Genomic DNA, 21,782 nt, shown 5'->3' with positions numbered 1-21,782 from the left:
GAGTCGATAATTACCACTGACTCAAAGCAGGGGGTAATCAGGTGCACTGCATATAAACAGCCCCAAAATGCAACAGTGTGAACACAATGGCGGCCCTCTACGCAAGAGCAAGGCGGCTACATTTGCGAGCAGCAGGACTGAGGATCTGGAGACGGGAGGAGCACGTGTACAGACTGCGTGTTACACTGTTCCAAATGACTGAGGCTGAAATCCATGAGAGGTACAGGCTACACCCCCAAACCATCCTAGACCTGATACAGGACCTGCACCCACTCCTGGAGCATCAGACACCAAGGGCGCATGACATACCAACACATGTTCAGGTGCTCTGCAGCCTGCACCTACATGCATCAGCAGAGGCGTCACTAGGGTTGGTGTCACCCAGTGCGGGTAACTCATGGTGTCACCACCTCAGACACGACTTACCCCATGAATCCATGGTGGACCTCCTCCGAGTCCGCCAGTGCCAAATAACGGGGCCATACAGAATGTGGTTTCAGTGCTAACTCCCACATTGCCCCATACCCCCATACCTTGTCACCCCCAGTCCCCGCCTCTCATTTGCCCCTATTCCCTCCAGGTCCGGGACCTAACAGCTTCATTACAGAAATGCTCTGCAGTCTGCGCATAAACTCCCTTCCCTCCTCTGATAAACAAACAGCCTCGCAAGTCGCAACGCTCCGACCCGTCTATGGCTCGCTTTCTGATCTCTGCACTTCCTTTAATGAAATGTGTTTCCATTACACTTTTCTCTACAGCTGAAAGATATAGCCACGCCCCCTCGGTGGGGGTGGCCGGTGGCTTGTACTGAAAACAATGCAAATGCCCACATTTAAAAACTAAAAAGAGCCAAGCCGGGTCAGGCAGGGCAGAGGCCAGCGTCGCTCAAAGCGGTGGGCACCATGTGGTATGTGCGCAACGCACCCCGCTTCCTGGAGGAGTCTGCCGGTTTACAGCACGAGCTGTCCCACTGCCAGATTTGCTACAGTGCATCGTTTCCTTGGTTAATAAACGCCTGCTGGCAGGTGACTGCTCCTGAGAGTGAAACTCTGTGTTCCAGGCTAAGTTTGGCCAACTTTGGAACACGTTCAGCAGCAGGCTGGCGTCTCCATGCGGATACCTGTGCGCAATAATTAAGGCTCCCAGATGTTTTTTTACTTTTATTGATGAAGCCAGAAAATCATCAAATTACCTGCCTGTAATTACTTTCAAATAAAGATGGAAACAAAAAGCTGATTTTACTTTCATCTATGTGAATGGATATGTGAGGTCAGGATAAAATACATCGAAGTAAAACTAAGTTTATTGTAAAAAGATACCGAAAAATCCAAGTAGTAGCTTCATTTTTCAAAATACAGATCATAAGTAAGGGCAAACTACTAGTGCTAAAAAGAGCAACATAACTTAGGATACATACAGGCCTATCGGTGAAATATAAAATACCACCATTGCCTTAATTGCACTTTCTTACCAGTTCGGAGATATTCAGTTATGTTTAGAGAGAACATTAGCTGAGGCAAATCAATACATACGTACTTCTACAAGCCCCCATTGCTGACAGTCGAAGTCCCCTTAAATAACTTGGCCAGCGTTCGGGTATTAATGTTCTGATGCAAATATATGTGCACGTCAAGTCCTCTCTAAACACTCCTGGGCGCGCTTAACTTTGACAGGATGCAGCAGGGAGTCCAGCAGCAGGAGGGCAGTCACAAGGTGCAGGGGAAAGAAAAAAGGAAGATATCCAGATTTTGTAAGGCCCGGAATATTGGTGTGATCTGTCATGAGTGCATACAGCACAAATGGCGATGCTGTTTACTCAGGACAGGGTGCTCTTATCCCTCCTGGGATACAGGATGCAGATAATAAAGGTGATGGAGTTGTTGTAGTGTTTGTTGGGACAGAGGGTTTAACAAGATGGCGGAGAGAGGGTTTTCTATAGGTGTAAGCCAAAGCTCAGGTTAATACAACGAGAGAACAGGGAAGGTTAAGGGCCTGAGAAGCAGAGTAAAGAGCATAAACAAGGAGAAAAACAGAGATATCTTGGTCCTGGTGCAGCAGGCTGGCAAGGAAGCTAATTGAGATTGAGGCTAAAGTAATAAGACTTCATTAGGGCCAAAGCTCTCAATCGTGCCCCTTTCATGAACACCCCTGAACAAACTGAACTAAAACAAACACCTAGAGGGTACTCAGTTCACAGTACACACAAAACAAGAGTCACACGTTACATGAAAATACAACTACAGAGGCATAGCATCCGGAAAATCCAAATACTCTTTAGTAATGCAAAGTAAGGTACAACAAGTGAAATGCAAACACGTCCTGCATTGTTGACATCGATTACATTAAATTTGTTAAAGTCCTGTTTGAGAAACTGAACAATTGTTGCTTGGATTTCAGTATCTGGCACTGTAGTGACTCATTTCAGAGTCACGTAAAGCCCCGTTATAGGCAGACACATGCATGTCTTTTGATTGTGCGCTGTTCAAAAGGATTAGATCAGATTGTACCCCAGACATACCAACCGCAGGGGTGAATTTAAAAAAATGAAGGGGCTCAAAGATTTTCCTAAGAGCCCGCTGCCATTGCTGTTGAATGCTGGGATTGCCAGATACCAAGGCTGAGTACTTTTGATTCCACCTCATGCCTCTTTCTTCCACCCATCTACACTGCACTCCTAGTCTGTCTCACCCTTGGTGATTCTTTTTCAGTTTTCTTCTTTTTTACTTTTTTATTATCCTCTTCGTTTTCCTCTTCTCTCTGCCTTTGTCTCTCGGGATCGAAGTCTGATAATGAAAAGTAAATCTTAGCCCCAAAATAAGTGTATCCATTGGCACACATGGATCACTGATCCATCACTGCCTGCCTTTTATCGAGCACCTCTGCCTGCTCAGCAATTGCTCTAATTTTCACCAGTAGTGTGCTGCACAATTTCTCCATCTCTAGTGAACACCGTGAATCCTGTTTTTGCTTTTCCATTTACAAATCATTATTAGATGTGCTAGACAACTTGTTTTTAATTGAACCAAACAAAGCCTACAAGCCCCACAATGCACTTGTGTGTTCAGAGGAAGACCCTAGCAGAAACAGAGAGGACACGCCAGGCTTCCCTCTTTATAACTGGCGCGAGAATCCGCTCCATTTAAAGTCAGTCTGACCTTCCAGACCAGAGGTAAGGTGGCGCACTGTGAGCTCTCTCATCGAAACACCGAGGAAATTTGGTGCCGCCTCCCGGGCTGTGTTTTTTCTCCTCAGGAGTCTGAACGCCCCCGATGGAAGGACCTGTTCAGGCATAGCAGTAATAGGTGTTCGTGGGGAACAAAGAGGAGGGGGGTCAGGTCAGACATTTAATGTGAGGGCTCGGTAACGACACAGCCCGTCTGCTACAGCCACAGAGGAGTCGCGCTCCGCCCTGCCTGACCCCACCCCACCGTGCTTCCTTACCTGCTGGTGCTGGTGATGATGGGGGACGAAGAAACAGCAGTGGCAGTGTAGTGCTTAACTTTTAAGCACGTGTAGTGGTGGGCTTTGGCAGTGGCCTGATGAAATCGGCGGGTCCGGGAGCTGCCACGTCACGTGAGCGTTTTGAACGTCGTCGACGTCCGGACGCCGACGTCGTATTATAGCTCAAATTTAATTGGACGGACTTGGACAATAATCAATCTCATAGCAGCAGAAACATATAGAATCATAGAGAGCAGAACAGCAATATTTAGCATTTTATTTAGTTGTCACGGTGTCACCCCATGTGATGGTGTCACCCGGTGCGGTCCGCACCCCCCGCACCTCCCTAGTGACGCCACTGTGCATCAGGAAGTTACCAGGGGGTGATAGCTGTAGCAGGTGGTGTGTCACAGAGTTGCCTGTCCCATTTCTTCAACTCATTCTTGGATGCCATGATACAGAGAATGCATCACTACATATGCTTCCCCAGCACACAGGCGGAACTGCAGAAGACAAAGCTTGATTTCTACCAAAAGGCACAGTTCCACATGTAATAGGGTAAATTGATGGGACCCACATACCAATCTGCCCACCTGCAGCTACAGAATACATATGCCGGAACTGCAAATCTACGCATTCCATCAACGTGCAGGTGAAATGCGATGCGGACAAGATCATCACTGACATCGTGGCCAAATTTCCAGGGAGTACCCATGACTCCTACATATTCGGGAACAGTGGGATCTATACACGTCTGGCAAGGGGTGAAATTGGAGAAGGATACCTGCTAGGTAAATCAATGTGACACACCCTGATGTGTACCTTGGATGAATGTGTTGGTGACTCTTATTAATGGCACTTCCTTTCCCATTTAGGTGACAGCGCATATGCCGTGCGGGCATTTATCCTAACTCCATATCTCAACCCTTCCACCTCAAGTGAGAGAAGATACAATGTGGCACATAAAAGCACGCGCAACGTTGTGGAGCGCACTTTTGGTCTTCTAAAAAGCAGGTTCCGTTGCCTCCACAAAAGTGGAGGTGCACGTCAGTACCGCCCCATCATCTGCTGCAAAATAATAGCAACATGTGCCATGCTGCATAACCTTGCCACAAAGAAAGGAACAGCAGTGGAACTAACTGACTCGGAGGACGAGGGTGAGGACTGTCCACAGCTAGAGCATAGCGCAGCAGGTGTGGCAGCAGCACCAGATGGGAGGCACAGACAGGCTGAGATAACACGCAACTATTTCTGAGTAAGTAAGGAGACACAGCCAGTTACTGTAAGTGAGTGACGGTGTTTAATTTCATAGCACACCACCACAACATGAAGGGCGTCACATGCCAGGCCTACTATAAATGCAGTTTCCAAAACCAAAACGGGTTACACCACTTATTTCGGTAAACCATGTGATGGCTGGCATCATTACTTCCTGCGCCCACGCGCTGCACTGCTGCGTTCCTTGGGCACATTGTCCTCACTGCCAGTCTGTCCTGCGACAGTGCTGTGCCGTTCGCTGCGCCTCCTGGACTCTGTGATAGGTGGCGTGATGCTACTGCGGCTAGTAGTCTCTTCACTATCCCCCCCATCACCTGTAGTGGCTACCTGGTTGGTCTGTAGCACTTCTAGTGCACTGGTCACTGTGACCAGCCCCCTTGCCACATCACGGCTGCAGTGGGCCATCTCCTTCTGCATGGCTACCGAGCGCCTGCAGAGCAGAGAGGTGGCAGTGGAGAGGCGGTTAACTGCCTTGGTGTAGTTCTCAAGTTTCTGCCTCTCCCTGCGCCTTGCCAAACAGTCCTCATCAAATTTGCTGCACAGCAGCCTCACTGCCTCGGAGATGTCCCTCATGCCCTCAGCCACTGTATCGTTCATGGAACAGATGCCCTTCTCTATTCGCATGTGCCCATTCATCTGTACCATCTGCCGCTGGACTGACCTTATGGCTTTGCCTTGCAGGCGCTGCACCTTTAGCATGTTGCCCTCAAGACCGGTGAACACACTCTTATCATCGCCCTGTGAAGCTGGACTGGCAGCCCTTGCCCTGCGGCGTCTGGCACGTGTGTGGGCGCGCTCTGTGGGGGACTGTGAGCCTGCACCGTTGGCATCCTCAGCCACCGTGGACTGTTGTCCTCCTATGCTGTCCTCCTCAAACACCTCCATCGGCTGGAGGCTAGCCACTGCAGGCCTCCTGGCTCTCGGTGCTGGTGGCGTTGATGGTGGCGGTGGTGATGGTGATAGTGGTGGTGGTGGTGGTGGTGGTGGTGGTGGTGATGGTGGTGGGGTGGTGTGCCCTGCGGGCGACAAGACCTCCTCCTCTTGTGTCCTCTCTGTCCTGGGTGCCTTTCCTTTGCTCCCCTCTGCAGCCCTGCACAATGGCTCACCTGTGAAGACAGAATTTACATTTGCTCACTTATCTGGCAGCATTTGTATAATAATAAATTGCATGCCTGACAATCAAACTAACTGTCCTCTGCTTGCAAATTCCTGATGTGTGTCACATGCCTTTGGGTTCAGTGGACTGACTGTTCTGACATGTGTTACTTCTGACTACATCTCCCATAATGCATTGCTGGTTTTTTAGTAAAACATGTACTGGAGTGGGATTCACAATGCCTCATTGGGGATTGGGGTTAGGGAGTGGGGGCACAGCAAGCAGTGCATGCATCTTACCTTTTTTGTTGCCACCTCTGGCTGAGCTGTCTGCATCCCCAATCCCACTCACACTCTCCGGCAGGAGGGTGCACTCGACCAGGAGATCCAGGACAGTTGGTGCAGGTGCTGTGTTTCTTCCTCCACCTGTGCGTTTGGCTTGCTTCTGCCTCTTTGCCAGCCTCTCCTTAGCACGCTTCCTCAGGTCATACCAGCGTTTTTTTAGTTCCTCGATGGAGCGCTGGGTTACTCAAATGGCATTTATTTTTTCTTGGATGACAAGCCAAATCTGCCTTTTCTGGGATTCAGGCACGTGCAGAAACTGTTTCCCAAAAAGTTTGTTGTGGTCCTTAGTGACATCCTCCATAAGGACCTCCAGCTCCCGCTCGCTGAATTTGTGCTTCCTCTTTCTTTCAGCTGCATCCTTCTCCCTCTCCTGGTTGTCCATAGTTGCTCAGTGTTGTCAGCAAATAGTTTGTTGAGTTGGTCCTAACTTGTTTTCTGTGCTCCCTGCCTCACAAACAGCATCAGGATCAGTGCAGCTGCATGGGTGTGGCCACTTCCTGTTTGGGAGGTAATGAGGAGGCACAGGATTGACTGATTCGACAATTACCGATGTTTTAAATGACCGAATCGCTAATTACCGATTCGTTATTAAGGAATCGGTGTTACCGATTCAGTAATGGGGATTCGGTATTTATTTTTCTTTCCGAATCGCTAATTTTTACCGCTTATTACCGATTCAGTAATTTTTACCGAATTTTTACGTACATCTGTAATACCGAGTCCTTAATAGCGATTCGGTAAAATTCGCTATTAAGGACTCGGTATTTCAGGATTACCTACATCTGGCCCTAAGTTTCATTTTGCCCTTACTGATTAAGAGCCTTCAAGACCCACATAGGCCTTTTTTCTTTTCTACAGAGATACTTTATTTGACCACAGTTTGACCAGTGTCTGCAGTACAAGTGCAGCTTGCACTTGTTTTGTTTACTTATTTCTGAAGGAGCTGCACGTTAAGCTGTCAATGCTAGCTCTAGGAGGTGAATATGAATGTTGAACTCAGATACTATATGATTTAGTCATCTCACTCAATAAAAACAATCCTCAACTGAAATGATATCATTAGAAACACGTCTATTTTATTTATCGATATGGAATTAAGGGAGGTGAAATACGACATAGCAAAGAAAACAAGGTTGTTTTCTGAAGTTCTGGGACTTGGATATAACCCAAAATGTAATTATAGGGCTTTTGAAGTAAGGTGCTGTGATTCTATTATTGTGAGGACCTATGGACAATGTTATCCAATGGGAAGATAAAGCAAAGTCTCAGCAGACTATATATCTCCTGCAACGGTCTTGAATTGCAACAATCCTGTGAAAGTAAAAATATTTTGGTTGATAGCAGTGATGGACAGAAAAAAAATCCCATCACACTGCCAACCCTAACAGGGATGGTGGTCTGATGGTTTACTCTGAAGGCCTCTACTTTGTTGAGTTGTTGGAGTATATATAACGGAGCTAATGGGAGCACCTCCATTGGAAAACTGATGGTCCTGCTGGAGCAGAGTTTTCTGTTAGAAAATTCTGGGGCTTTTGAAGCTCTGGCATGTCTATGCGTTTTATTAATTTATTAATAATTAACAACTAATTATTTGTCTTGTGCAAGTGTGTTTCACTAATCAACCTGTTTGTCCTAACACAAGAGAAGGTTACACGAGGGTTAGCATGCGTGTGCTGTTTTTGTATTTACAAATAACGTGCGAGTTTTTCATGTTTAAACGTTGCTGTGTGCTATTTATTTTGAGCACAAAACGCTGTCTGAATTAATGCTTTATATGTCGCAAAGCTAGATAAATGCATACACATAAGGGTGTTAGTGGGGTTAACACTGTCTAATCATTATGATGTAGTAATCTTTATTTTGTCTCTTTAATTAAAGATGGTCTATTGTGGCCTATGGAGGCCTTCATGAAAATAACTGAGAATAATTTGAAGCCTGGCTGAGCTGTGGTGCAGGCAAAATCTGTGATGTGACAAGGGAGACCCCTGCTGGAATTCGGTTACAGACAACTGACCGTAGTCCTTATATGGAAATTTCCGGGAGGACATCAGCAAGTTTGGAGGATCTCCAAAAGAAATGATTTGTCCTTGGTAAACAAAGAGCCTCAGAAAGAACATTGTGCTAAAGCCGGTTTGCCGAGGGAAATGAGCGAGATGGATACTTTAATAGTTTCTAGTTCTTGGTTCCTGTTCCGTGATTTGCGTATTGTGACTTTTCCTGAGCGGAGATTTCAAGATGTTGCAGAGTTACATCCCTTCCTTCTCGTTCTGCTCAGTGATACAATTTTGCTTGATTAATTCATGTGGGTTTTCATTGTATTTTGCATTATAAAATGTTAGCTTAGGGAGGGCTCTCCCCACACTTTCTTTCGTCGCCTTGCCGCGTGAACTTGCGTTGCTGAGGACTGATGCTAAGGACCTGGTCCTGAAAGACTTTACCGAGAGACTGGTCCTGACCCGTTCTGACACTAGTTAGAATAGGTAACTATGAGAAATGATTTATTCTGATTTACTCTGACTAATTTTAGATAAAGCAATATAACTTTTAAACATGGTATTGGTTGTTTCTTTTCTTGTCGTTTATTGAAGACTTTATGATTATTGTTTATAGATTGTTTATATTATGTTAGGCAACCACTAAACTGGTCCTATCGCCTAGATATAGATGCAGGGTGCTTTAGGAGTTTTCTTCCCACAGGTTTGCTGCTGGTAGAGTATTGGAGCGTATGTTAGTGAAATGGGCCCTAGCGTATGATGAATGTATGTGCGTGTAACTGTGAAATTACTCTATCTGTGGTAGTGGGCATAATTCTGATACCCTGATCTGTATCAATTTCTCTGGTAGCAGAGGATGGTTTAGATGGTTGTCTTGATCTGATAAGATAAGATTGCTTGTAAATTAGCTTATTGATTATTGATTTATTTTGATGTTTTTGGTATATGTACTAATACTAAATGTTGGAGTCGTAATGTTGAGTTATATGTAGTGCTTCTGGAACTTGGAAGCTGGAAGCAGTTCCGTAGTAGGGCAGAGGAAGGTGTATATGCTGCTCTCGGGAAAGACGGGATTGTAAGGAATTACGTGTGACAATTGAAGTTGCGCGTTCACATTGTCTGGGTTCGGAATCAGTGACATTGTATGTTACTATTAGAACATTTCTGGAATATAAGGAGTGTGTATCGTAGTGAAGGTTATCTGTGAAACTCTGGTCTTAAGTCCCAGGGATCCGTAAGGATTGCCGTTAAAGCTTATTGCGGGAGGAGTAATAGGTATTCTCTGAGCTTGTTTGCAGAACTGGGTGGAGGTAAGCTGCTTAGTTGTTGTGAGTTATAATTCTGTACAGAGGCAGATTGTGCGCTGTTCTCAAGAAGCAGGATTTTGTGTGTATGTACTATATTTTTCTCGTATGAATGTGCGTGAATGCATATACATTTATTGATTGTAAGACTCTTTTGGATACGTCCTAGAGGAAACAGTTATGAGATGTATGTAAAATTGTTGACTCTTGAGAAATAGACTCTCTTTTTACTATTCTGTGGTTAGCGAAGCAGACAATGGAGATGTTTTCATGTTGTAACTAATAGATTTTGTAGAAATTTTGACACACGAAGTCTACTGAGAGTTTTTGTAAAAGAGGGGTAGACGAGTGACAGAGACAGGAGACAGAGACTGCAGCGGTTACTGACGTCAGAAGGTTCGCGCACTGATTGGATAGTGACTCAGAATAGGGTTCGCGCTAGGATTGGTGCGTAGTGTGAGTCGCGCAGGGATTGGAAGAGCTGCTTAGTGACGTAGACGCTCCAGGACTGGTGCGTTGCGAGAATTGAGTTTTTCAACCTAAAAAGTAGAGAGTTTAATAAGTATTAGCTAAGATGTATTATCAAGAAGAGAAAAAGGAAAAGACGTTCTTTGGAAAGGTTAAGAAGTGGTTTAGCAAGGATAAAGAGGTTAAGACAAGAGAGGGTGAGTTGCTACCTCCAGCGAAAACACCTGCATCCTTCATGGTTGCGAAATATGGATTACATACCTGTATATGGTTGCAAAATTGGGTCAGGTATACTAAAGAAGATGGTGTTTTAGCATTCCCAGAACATGGTTCATTTAATCTAGCCGTGTTGAGAAATTTACGGGAAAAGATGGTACATCTGGACCCGAAGCCGAGACCTACACAATTCGAGGCTTTAGTGGAATGGGAAGAAGAAGTATTAAATCGAGAAAGACAGAGAACTGGAGGTCAGTACAGGTACATGTTTGGGAGGAGACATGATCGTGAGACACATCAAGATAGAATGAAAAGATGGCGAGATGCTACCATGTCAGATGGATTATATCCTATGAGAACAGTTGAAGCTTCGGCTCCTTCAGAAGAAGGGGTTTCTGAGACAGATAGGAGAAGATATGGAGAGTTTGAAGATGAGGTCTTGAATGATATGATGTACAAGAGACCACCTCCATATAGATCAGAATCGGAAGAGAGTACACCAGTTGTTTCTCCGATAAGAGATACAGTTGAGAAAGAAAAAATGACATCTGAATCAAGGAATAATAGTTCTTTCAGAGAGGAAAATGCCAGGAATGCCAGACAATTAGCGAAGACGACAACAGAACTGACTGAGAAAATTAGAGAGTTAACGATGAATATGGAAGCTGTTACAGTGCCTGTTACTATAGGTCCGGTAATTCCTATGTTTGACGGACAGAGAGCAAGTGAAAATGGGCTGGTAGTTCCATATATTGCAAATAATACAGCTGGTCCTTCAGGAGATTCAGGTAAAAGAACAGGGAGAAATGACCTGAGACAAACAAGACATGACGCAGGTAATGAATTCATGAATGTTAGTGATTCTAGTAGTTTAGGGATGCCAATTTTAGAACCGCAGAGAAAAATAGTTTCAGCAAGAAAAACTGCGGAAATAACAGTTGACGACCTAAATGACTGGATGAAAGTTCTTCAGAAAAAGGATAAAGATTCACAAGTTGTTGATGTGGTTAAATTACGTATAGAATTAGAGGAGCTTGTGACAGGAACGGTTCCGACAGAAATCCTGAAAAGTCATCATGATGGTGAATTATTGTTCATGTGCAAGAGCATAACATGGAGAGCAAGAAATACTCATGATAGACTGAGAGCGATAGCAAATGAGCAAGGAGTTGACATTGATAAAGTAAAGGCTTTACAGAAAACGTACAGAATGGATTTCACAGAGAAGGACATAGAGAATTTGAATAATTCTGGTAGAACAGGACAGATTAAAGAAATGGTGGCATTATTGCGTAGATGGGGTGATGTAGAAAAGTGGAAGGATAGGTGGTATAAGAAAAGGGATGAATCTGAAGATAGAACAACTTACTCAGCATTTCCAGTGAGAGAAAAAGAGAAACCAGTGGAGCAGTTTCCCATGAGAGAAATACCTGGAGGAGGATATGTACATGTTCCATGGACCAGACAGGATATTTTATCATTTACGAATGATTTCCCTCGATTGAGAGAAAAGCCCGTTGAGTGGTATAGGCAGGTAGATAGGTTTGTGAAATTGTCAAAAGTGCTGTGGGTTGACCTGAATAGTCTGTTTGATATAATTGTTCCAGCAGACTTGTGGACTGAGTGTAAAATAGTTGTGAGTTGGCCTAGTGAGGAATATCCAAGAGATCCGAGAACAGGGGCACCAGATCCAGAAGTGATGAGGAAGTACGATCAGGTGATGGTATACCTGAAGAGTAAAGTTCCTCCAAAAGAGACAGACTGGGTTAAAATAGATCGAACACAACAGGAAGCAAAAGAATCAGTTCATGCTTTTTACGAAAGGCTGATACTGGCTTTTAAACAATTCAGTGGAGATGAACACCTGGGTGACAAGGATTTGAGTCATTTTGTATACCGATTTGTATATGGTCTTAGACCTGAAATTGGTGAGAGAATTCGTGAACACACAGTGGATTGGCAGAGTAAGAAAGTAGATGAGATTCTGAGACATGCAAAATATTTCAGTGATGAAATTGAAGCAAAACAAAGAAAGCTGAAGGAAAAAGCAATGTGGGCACAGGTGAAAGTTGCAGAAAGACAAGAAGCACAGTTAGTGGAACAGGCAAATAATCCAGGAAATAATACGGGAAATAGGCCAAGATTTGCAGGAAAGGGAAGGGGAAGTCTTGAGGAAGCAAAGAAAAAGTTCCCGTGTCACAACTGTGGCCAACTGGGACACTGGAGATCGGAATGTCCTAATCCACCATTAAATGAGGGTAAATCCTTAAATCAACAGGTGCAGAATGAAGGGAATAACCAGCAGCAACAGCAACAACAGCAGAAAGTTGTGAGACAGCAGCAGAGTCAAGAGCCAAAACCACCTTTACCGCAGAATAGAGGGGTACAAAAGTACAGTCAGGATTCGGGATTCTTCAATGATGAGCAGGTAAACAAACCAAGACGTACTAACAAGGTACAACAGTACTTGTTAAAGAGTGAAGGGAGTGAGTCTGAAGGTGATTATTGACGGTGCCGAGGAGAGGAAGAAGAGTGCATACTTGGTGCAACTCTAGAAATAGACCAGGCAGGACCATTTGTGGATGGGAAAATAAATGAAGAGAGTGTTACTTTTTTAGTAGACACAGGTGCGACAAGATCAACTGTCAGGTCAACAGATGTTAGAAATCTTCCTCTCTCGGATGAAGCAATCCAAGTAGTTGGTGTAGCGAATACACAAATCAGAACACGTCTTACTGAACCAGTGAAAGTACAGATAGGGAAATTTTCAGACATGCACAGATTTATTGTCTGTGACACAAGCCCAGTGAACCTGTTAGGTAGAGACTTATTATGCAAGATGAACTGCACAATTTTCTGTACACCAGATGGAATAGCTTTTGAGACACCAGATGATGATGTTTTCTACCGGATGACTCTAGAAAATAGAGAAAATGAATTAATTGGTACATTTCCAGTGTTCAATCCGGAGGATCTGCCTCAAGTGCTGAGAGACACAGTGAAAAGAGCAGTTTGGGATTTTACAGGAGAGGATGTGGGATTGATGAATAATGTAGATCCAGTGAAAATTGCAGTGAAAGAGGGAATTGCATATCCTAACATTCCTCAGTACAAAATGACACCAGAGATAATTGAAGGGATAACTCCTATAATTGAGAAAATGATTCAGCAAGGAGTCCTAAGAGAACTACTGAGTAGTCCGTGTAATTCACCGATAATGGGACTGAAAAAGCCTAATGGCAAGTTCAGGATCGTGCAGGACCTGAGAAAGGTTAATCAGATTGTGGTGGCATGTTGTCCTATCGTGCCGAATCCATCGGTGATTCTGTATCAAATTCCACATGACGCTGAGAGGTATACAGTGATTGATTTGTGTCATGCATTCTTTTCAATTCCATTGCATCATGACAGCCAGCCGATTTTTGCATTTAGGTTTGGCCAGCGTATTTTAGCATGGTGTCGTATCCCACAGGGGTATACGGAGAGTCCTTCGATATTCAATCAGTTATTGAAAAGATCGTTGGAAAGTCTGATCATGCCTGAAAGCTCAGTGCTAGTACAATACATTGATGACCTACTGGTGGCATCAAAGACACGTGAAGCTTGTGAAGTGGATACCATAGCTTTACTGAATCATCTGGCAGATGGAGGGTTAAAGGTATCCCCAGCCAAATTACAATTTTGCAAGAAAGAGGTGCATTATCTTGGACATAATATTGAGAAAGGTTTGAGAAAAGTGACTACTGACAGGATCAAAATAATCAGAGAAATGAAAGCTCCAAAAACCCAGAGAGAAGTGAGAATGTTCCTGGGTATGGTGGGATATTGTCCTCAGTGGATAATTAATTTTTCCCTGATAGCAAAGCCATTGATTAAATTGACAAAAAGTGACATGACAGATCCATTGGATCTAGATGCAGAACAATTGGCAGCATTTGAAGAGCTCAAAACAAAAATGTGTGAAGCTCCAGCTCTGGGTATGCCAGACTATGAAAAAGAATTTGAACTGTACTGCAGTGAGAGAAATGGATGTGCACTTTCAGTGTTAATCCAGAAACATGGACAATTGAGAAGGCCTATTGCGTACTTCTCATCGACACTTGACCCTGTAGCTGTGGGTTTACCAGGTTGTCTAAAATCTGTGGCTGCAACATGCAGAAGCCTGGAACAGAGTGAGGGGATCATAATGGGGTATCCTGTAAGGGTATTCGTACCTCACAATGTGGCGATTCTTTTGACAAGAAGCAGAACTCAGCATATGTCAAATAGTCGGTTGACTAAGTATGAAAAGGTGATTCTGGGAGCATCAAATGTGACTCTTGAAAGATGTACGAATGTGAATCCAGCAACACTTTTGCCGGATATTGAGAATGTGGGTATAAAGATGGAAGATGATCATGATTGTTTGGATGTGCTTGAGTACTGTACGAAACCAAGACCAGATATCAAGGATGTTCCCTTGCCTGAGAATGATCATGTGTTGTTTGTGGATGGATCATGCCTGAGAAATGATAATGGTGTGCTATGTGCAGCATATGCAGTGTGCAAAGTTTCAGAAGTTATGGAAGCATCACCATTGAAAGGAGTAAAATCTGCGCAAGTTGCTGAATTAGTGGCATTGACAAGAGCTTGTGAGATTGGGAAAGATTTGAGAACAACTGTGTTGACTGATAGTCAGTATGGGTTTGGAGTGGTGCATGATTTTGGCCAACTGTGGCTACAAAGAGGTTTCTTGACATCGGGTGGAACTCCGATAAAGAATGCTGAGCTGATTGGAAAATTGCTTGAGGCGATACAGCTGCCTAAGGAGTTAGCAGTTGTAAAATGTGCAGCACATATTTCAGGAGAGGATTTTATCACTGTTGGCAACAGGTATGCTAACGATGTGGCACAGTATTGTGCGAAACTAAACCAATCGATTAACAGGGAAAGAGAAAAAAAAGGAAATGTCTTTCCCTTCTGTGATGTTTACTAATGTCCTAGAAACGTGGGATGAAGTGAAACAGTTACAGGATGAGGCAGGAGAAGAAGAGAAACGAGATTGGGTTAAGGCAGGATGTGCTCCAAGGGAAACAGACCATGTTTGGGTCTACAGAGATGGCAGACCAGTGATGCCAAACTCAATTTTGTCGTCAATGGCAAGGATGTATCATGGCCAGGGACATCTGGGGAGGGACGCGATGATTAGGTCCTTTAAACAGACCTGGTACAATGCAAAGTTTAGGACAATTGCGGAAAGCATCTGTCAAAGGTGTTTAATTTGTCAGCAGTTTAACACTGGGAAAAAGACAGTGGTGAGTTTAGGGACAATTGGCAGAGAAGGAGGTCCTTTCACAAGGATGCAAATTGATTTCATTGAAATGCCCCAAGTGAACAGACTGAGGTATGTCCTAGTGGTAGTCTGTTTGTTTTCAAGGTGGGTGGAAGCTTACCCGACAAGGAGGAATGATGGATTAACAGTGGCAAAATTACTGTTGAGGGAGTTGATTCCTAGGTTTGGGTTTCCAGTCACAGTTGAATCTGACAGAGGTAGACACTTTCAAAATGAACTCATTGGTTTGATTTGTGAAGCATTAAAAATACAGCAGAAGCTACATTGTGCAGACCGACCAGAGGCTTCTGGTGTGGTTGAGCAGATTAATGGCACAATCAAAAACAGAATTGGAAAAATGTGCTTAGCCACTGGCATGAAATGGCCAGATGTTCTGCCTCTAGTCTTGATGACTATGAGATCTACTCCAGACAGAACTACAGGATTGAGTCCGCATGAAATCATTATGGGACGTGCAATGCGCCATGCATTCGTGCCTGTGAATAAGTTGATGACAATAACTGATGACATGATTTTGGATTACTGTAAAGGCCTGGCTGACGCAGTTCATTCTGTGTTTCACCAGGTTGGAGAAGAAGCTACCACACTTGAGAAGAAGCAAGCCCATGATCTGAGTCCAGGTGACTGGGTAAGGATTAAGGTGCACAGAAGAAGAAATTGCTTGATTCCAAGGTGGGGAAGGCCAAGACAAGTTATTCTGACTACAACGACTGCAGTAAAGTGTGCTGGAGTGAGACACTGGGTACATGCAAGTCATACTCTGAGAATTCCAAGTCCGAGAGAGGGAACTGGTGAAGAGTATTATGAAGAGTCAGATTCCAGTGATGGTGAAGATCCTGAAGATACAGAATCAGTGAGAAAAGAAGCAGAGAAAGCTTCAAGAGATTCACTGCGAGTATCAGAAGGAATATCAGATTCTGATTCTGTGAAAGAGCCTGAAGTTTCGAATAGCAGTGGAGGAAAAAGAAAAGAGAAAACACATTGAGACTACTCCTGAATCAGAAGAGGAGGAGATTGAAGAGCCACTTGAGATTATTCTTGAAGAAACAGGGTCAGAAGAAGATAGAGAGGGACAGATTGCGGAAGACCCCCGAGGAGGTGTAGAGAACATTGATGAGGAGCTAGGTAAAGGGACAAATAGACAGCAAGAAGATTGCGTGTCGGAGACCCGAGGAGGGACAGAAGTAGGGAAGTCTCAAATAGTGGTGAAAGAATCTGTGAAAGAAAAGAAAACTGCTAAGAAACGAAAGCAAAAGGCAATTGAAACAGAATCGGATGATGAGAATGAACAAACAGAAGGTCGAGTTCTGAGAAAGAGAACTTTGATTGGAGAAAGGAGTGTTAAAGAAAAGCCGAAAAAGGTTGTGAAAGGAGATCGTTGGCCTAACAATAGAGTGAAAAGACTGAGATACAGGATAATAAAAGCAAATACATCGGAAGCTGAACAAGTGAATGAGGTATCCAGTCAAACTTCAAAGGCTGAAGAAGAAGAATCAAAAAGAACAAAAGAACCAGTAGAAATAAAAAGAGTTAAAAGACCCAACCAAAAGTACAGATCACCGGAATGGTCTTATGTGACACTGTCTGAAGAAGGAAAAGAAGAAACAGTGACTCGAGATAATTCGGAAGTGGTCTTGAGAAAAGTGGTTGAGGAAGATACTGGTGAAATTTTGAAAGTACTCTTGACTGACATTGGAGAAGAGTCGAGTACTGAGGATTCCGACGTTGGAGATCTGATACAATTTGATGTTGAAGAAATTGGAGTGAAAAATGATGAGTATCCAAACTGAGTAAAAAGGATTTACTTGGACTAAGTGAACGGAAGGATCTTTGAAAAAGCTGAAGAGTTTGGAACAAACGTTGGAGATTTGAAAAGCTCTAATTACAGTAGTGGAGTAGTAGAAGTTAAAGCGGAATGGCTAACATAGAGAGTAATCAAAATAGATGTGCCTTCTTTAAAAGGTGGTGCAAGATGTGCTGCTGTTGTACTGGAATATTAATGCTTCTATGGGGTGTTTTAGTTTTATTAGTTACTTTTAAGGTTGAATTTGGGATGGATACAGAAAACATGACTAATATAGAGAAGAATTCACAAAAAGTAGTTCCAATTAGAAATAGTTACATACACAAGGATAGGTCAATTAATAATTTTTCTAGTAATGTTTTTTCTAAACTGTTATATGAATATGTGAAGACAATGGAAGTGAGGGATTGCTATGTCTGCATGCAGTTACCTGCATCCGTTTCGGAGGGTGTTACTTATCACCATTTACCAGCGACATATGGTATTTCTTGTAGTATTTTAAGTAGTGTTTTTTATTTGTTAGGGAAAATAGATTATAACATGTCTAACAGAGATAGTATTTTTGGGCACTTGCCAATGAACAAAGAGCTGAATCCAGCTAAAGAAGCTAACACTTTTGGTGAGATTTTTATTGAAGAAAAAGGACTAACATTAGATTACATTTTTAAGAATAATTTAACTTGCAGTTTGAAAGAAGAGGAGAAAGCTTTCCTGGATATGGTAGAGGAAAGGAGAGTGAACATGCATGAGAAAGCAGGGAAATATGAAGTGAGTGAGACAATTTGGGACATTGAAATGGGAAAAGAGTTGAGAAATGGGGCTAGTCCAACTTTGGCTCTAGATGCACCGCAGAAGGGTAAACTATGCATTACCAGAAGGAAATCCCAATATGATACATATTTTGTAGGGACTAGTGAGTGCCATGATACATACTTCGTTGCGACTGGTTGGGGTTTCAGAGGTGGAGAAGATACTATTTTTCCAGGAGTGTACTATGTGTGTGGGAACAAGGCTTATTACAAGTTGCCTGACCATTGGTATGGCACATGTTATGTGGGTTTGGTTTTTCCTAAGATTTTTCATACAGATAAAATAAGTGATGTAGAAGATATTAACCTATTAAAACGTTTTAAGAGAGAAACTTGGTCTGAAATTGTGGGTGATATTTTTGGGGTTTTGATTCCAGCAGTGGGAATTTCTTTAAATGCTTATGGAATTAGGAAATTGTCCACAGTGGTTGATCGTTTATCGACAAATACCGCAGGAGGATTTCTTTTGGTAAATACGGAGTTAAGTGCCGTACGTGCCATGTCTATGCAAAATCGACTTGCCCTTGATATTCTTTTGGCTAAGGAGGGTGGAGTTTGTGGAATTTTGAAAGTTCAACATTGTTGCACTTATATTCCTGATGAAAGTAGAGACCTGAAGGTCTATATCAAAAATATTACTGATTTGCATGAAGATTTAGTACCACTTGAAACTGGGAGTTTATGGACTAAACTAGCTAATAAGATGATAGCTGTTAAGGATTTTATTGCAAAAATAGGTAGTACTATCGTAGGTAGAATATTGTTTCCCTTGTCTTGTATAATTGTTGCTTTGCTGATACTGAGATTAGTGTGTGTGTGTTGTAAAAACAGGAGAGGGAAAGAGAAATTGAAAAATGAAAAGAAAAATAAGAATTCGAAAAATTTGAAAAGAGAACCAGAAGAGATTGAATTAGAAGAATTGAGGGAGAGTGTTTATTTAGAGACTAAGAGAGATGATGAAAGAGTGACTGGTGTTTAATGTTGTGTAAGGGGAAAAGACATTTCTGATTTCTCCTAAAATGGGACTACATTTTCACTAATTTTTTTTTTGGGTTTATTTGGTGATAAAATCACCAAAGGGGGGATTGCTGGAGCAGAGTTTTCTGTTAGAAAATTCTGGGGCTTTTGAAGCTCTGGCATGTCTATGCGTTTTATTAATTTATTAATAATTAACAACTAATTATTTGTCTTGTGCAAGTGTGTTTCACTAATCAACCTGTTTGTCCTAACACAAGAGAAGGTTACACGAGGGTTAGCATGCGTGTGCTGTTTTTGTATTTACAAATAACGTGCGAGTTTTTCATGTTTAAACGTTGCTGTGTGCTATTTATTTTGAGCACAAAACGCTGTCTGAATTAATGCTTTATATGTCGCAAAGCTAGATAAATGCATACACATAAGGGTGTTAGTGGGGTTAACACTGTCTAATCATTATGATGTAGTAATCTTTATTTTGTCTCTTTAATTAAAGATGGTCTATTGTGGCCTATGGAGGCCTTCATGAAAATAACTGAGAATAATTTGAAGCCTGGCTGAGCTGTGGTGCAGGCAAAATCTGTGATGTGACAAGGGAGACCCCTGCTGGAATTCGGTTACAGACAACTGACCGTAGTCCTTATATGGAAATTTCCGGGAGGACATCAGCAAGTTTGGAGGATCTCCAAAAGAAATGATTTGTCCTTGGTAAACAAAGAGCCTCAGAAAGAACATTGTGCTAAAGCCGGTTTGCCGAGGGAAATGAGCGAGATGGATACTTTAATAGTTTCTAGTTCTTGGTTCCTGTTCCGTGATTTGCGTATTGTGACTTTTCCTGAGCGGAGATTTCAAGATGTTGCAGAGTTACATCCCTTCCTTCTCGTTCTGCTCAGTGATACAATTTTGCTTGATTAATTCATGTGGGTTTTCATTGTATTTTGCATTATAAAATGTTAGCTTAGGGAGGGCTCTCCCCACACTTTCTTTCGTCGCCTTGCCGCGTGAACTTGCGTTGCTGAGGACTGATGCTAAGGACCTGGTCCTGAAAGACTTTACCGAGAGACTGGTCCTGACCCGTTCTGACACTAGTTAGAATAGGTAACTATGAGAAATGATTTATTCTGATTTACTCTGACTAATTTTAGATAAAGCAATATAACTTTTAAACATGGTATTGGTTGTTTCTTTTCTTGTCGTTTATTGAAGACTTTATGATTATTGTTTATAGATTGTTTATATTATGTTAGGCAACCACTAAACTGGTCCTATCGCCTAGATATAGATGCAGGGTGCTTTAGGAGTTTTCTTCCCACAGGTTTGCTGCTGGTAGAGTATTGGAGCGTATGTTAGTGAAATGGGCCCTAGCGTATGATGAATGTATGTGCGTGTAACTGTGAAATTACTCTATCTGTGGTAGTGGGCATAATTCTGATACCCTGATCTGTATCAGTCCACCTGACTTATAATTGAGTTGGCAGACCAAGTGTTTGGTAGGAAAAGTACTTTGTCATGTTTGTAACTGAGTACCCTGTCTGCCAAAACTTACATCTGGCTCTTAATCTTAAAGCCAAAGTAAGTCTATATAACATATACTGATGCCCATGGAAAGCACTCTAACGCACTAGGGCCAGGTTTGTGCTATATAAAATTGCAAAAAAATAATTAAAGCACAGTTATGATAATAAAGTTGTCTTGATCATATGTATATATTCATGGTATGTAGATGTGGAGTTAAGAAGAGTAAAATAATTGATAATTTTCTCTCAGGTACCTCACAATTCAGAAAATCTGCTATACCTGACATCATGGAATGTATATGTGCTGTATGATAAAGTGGGCTTCTACTCTTTGAGCTTAGGGTATGTTTCATGCAATTAACAAATAAATGCCACTTTTATCATTATTAATATTTTATATGTTTTAATGTTTTGGGGGGGAAAAGAAAAAACAAATCAAAAGAAATAAAAAGAAAAGAACAGAACAGAGAATACAAAGTTAGAATAGAATAATGAAGAGAAGAACAGAGTGTAAAATAGAATGGAACAGAACAAACCAATGATGAGTAGAATAGAGTAAAGTGAAATAGAATAGAACAATGAATAATAGAACAGAGTAGAGCTGGATAGAATAATAGATTAGATTAAAATAAAGTATAGAAGAGTGGAAAAGAGTGGAACGCAATAGAATAGAATAGAATAGAATAGAATAGCATAGAAAAGGTGCATGTTTGCTCATCTGATGGGTGGAAGAGTAGTAAATGAAATCGAAGTTTAGGATTAACTCCCGGCCACCATGCTGATAGCCTTGTTTTAAGTAATCTTATGTTTTGTAACAGCATTAATGGAAGAGATTGTGTACATTATAGAGGCAAAGACCTTTATAATAAGTGTTTTGAACAACAAAAGGGCATTTTCACTCTGAAATAATATTTTTATTTTTTAGAAAGCTAATCTATTTTTGTAAATTCATTTTACTGTCCAACACATTGTTCTATTTTTTTTTAATGATGTAATTGTGATTTTTTATTATTGGATATGCAGAGAAAAATAAAGTGTTATTGAAGCTATGAAATAGAATAGAATGGGATAGAATAGAAAAAGAACATTTGTAAAGAACGACATAGATGAAAAGAGTTTCTAGGTAGATGTAATAACACATTTTAATCTAATATATTGTTTACATTATGTGCCATAAGGCAAAATAGCACTATGAAAGATATTA

The 21,782-nt window shown here is 42.1% G+C and overlaps 1 protein-coding gene and 1 long non-coding RNA gene across 2 annotated transcripts in view; one reads left to right on the top strand and one right to left on the bottom strand.

The window, feature by feature from the left end:
• LOC146796218 (uncharacterized) overlaps positions 1 to 8,705 on the top strand; it is a 103,654-nt gene extending 94,949 nt beyond the window's left edge. The window contains exon 3 of the long non-coding RNA XR_014969581.1: positions 8,038 to 8,705. This is a non-coding gene — a long non-coding RNA (uncharacterized LOC146796218). The remainder of the gene's footprint in view (positions 1 to 8,037) is intronic.
• Positions 1 to 21,782, bottom strand: part of LOC146796217 (cathelicidin-related peptide Pt_CRAMP2-like) — a 106,123-nt gene that overhangs the window by 51,408 nt on the left and 32,933 nt on the right. The window lies entirely within an intron of this gene.

This window comes from Triturus cristatus, chromosome 10 (assembly GCF_964204655.1).
Source record: "Triturus cristatus chromosome 10, aTriCri1.1, whole genome shotgun sequence".
In the NCBI taxonomy this organism is placed as follows: domain Eukaryota; kingdom Metazoa; phylum Chordata; class Amphibia; order Caudata; family Salamandridae; genus Triturus; species Triturus cristatus.
This window is presented reverse-complemented; position numbering and strand designations above follow the sequence as displayed.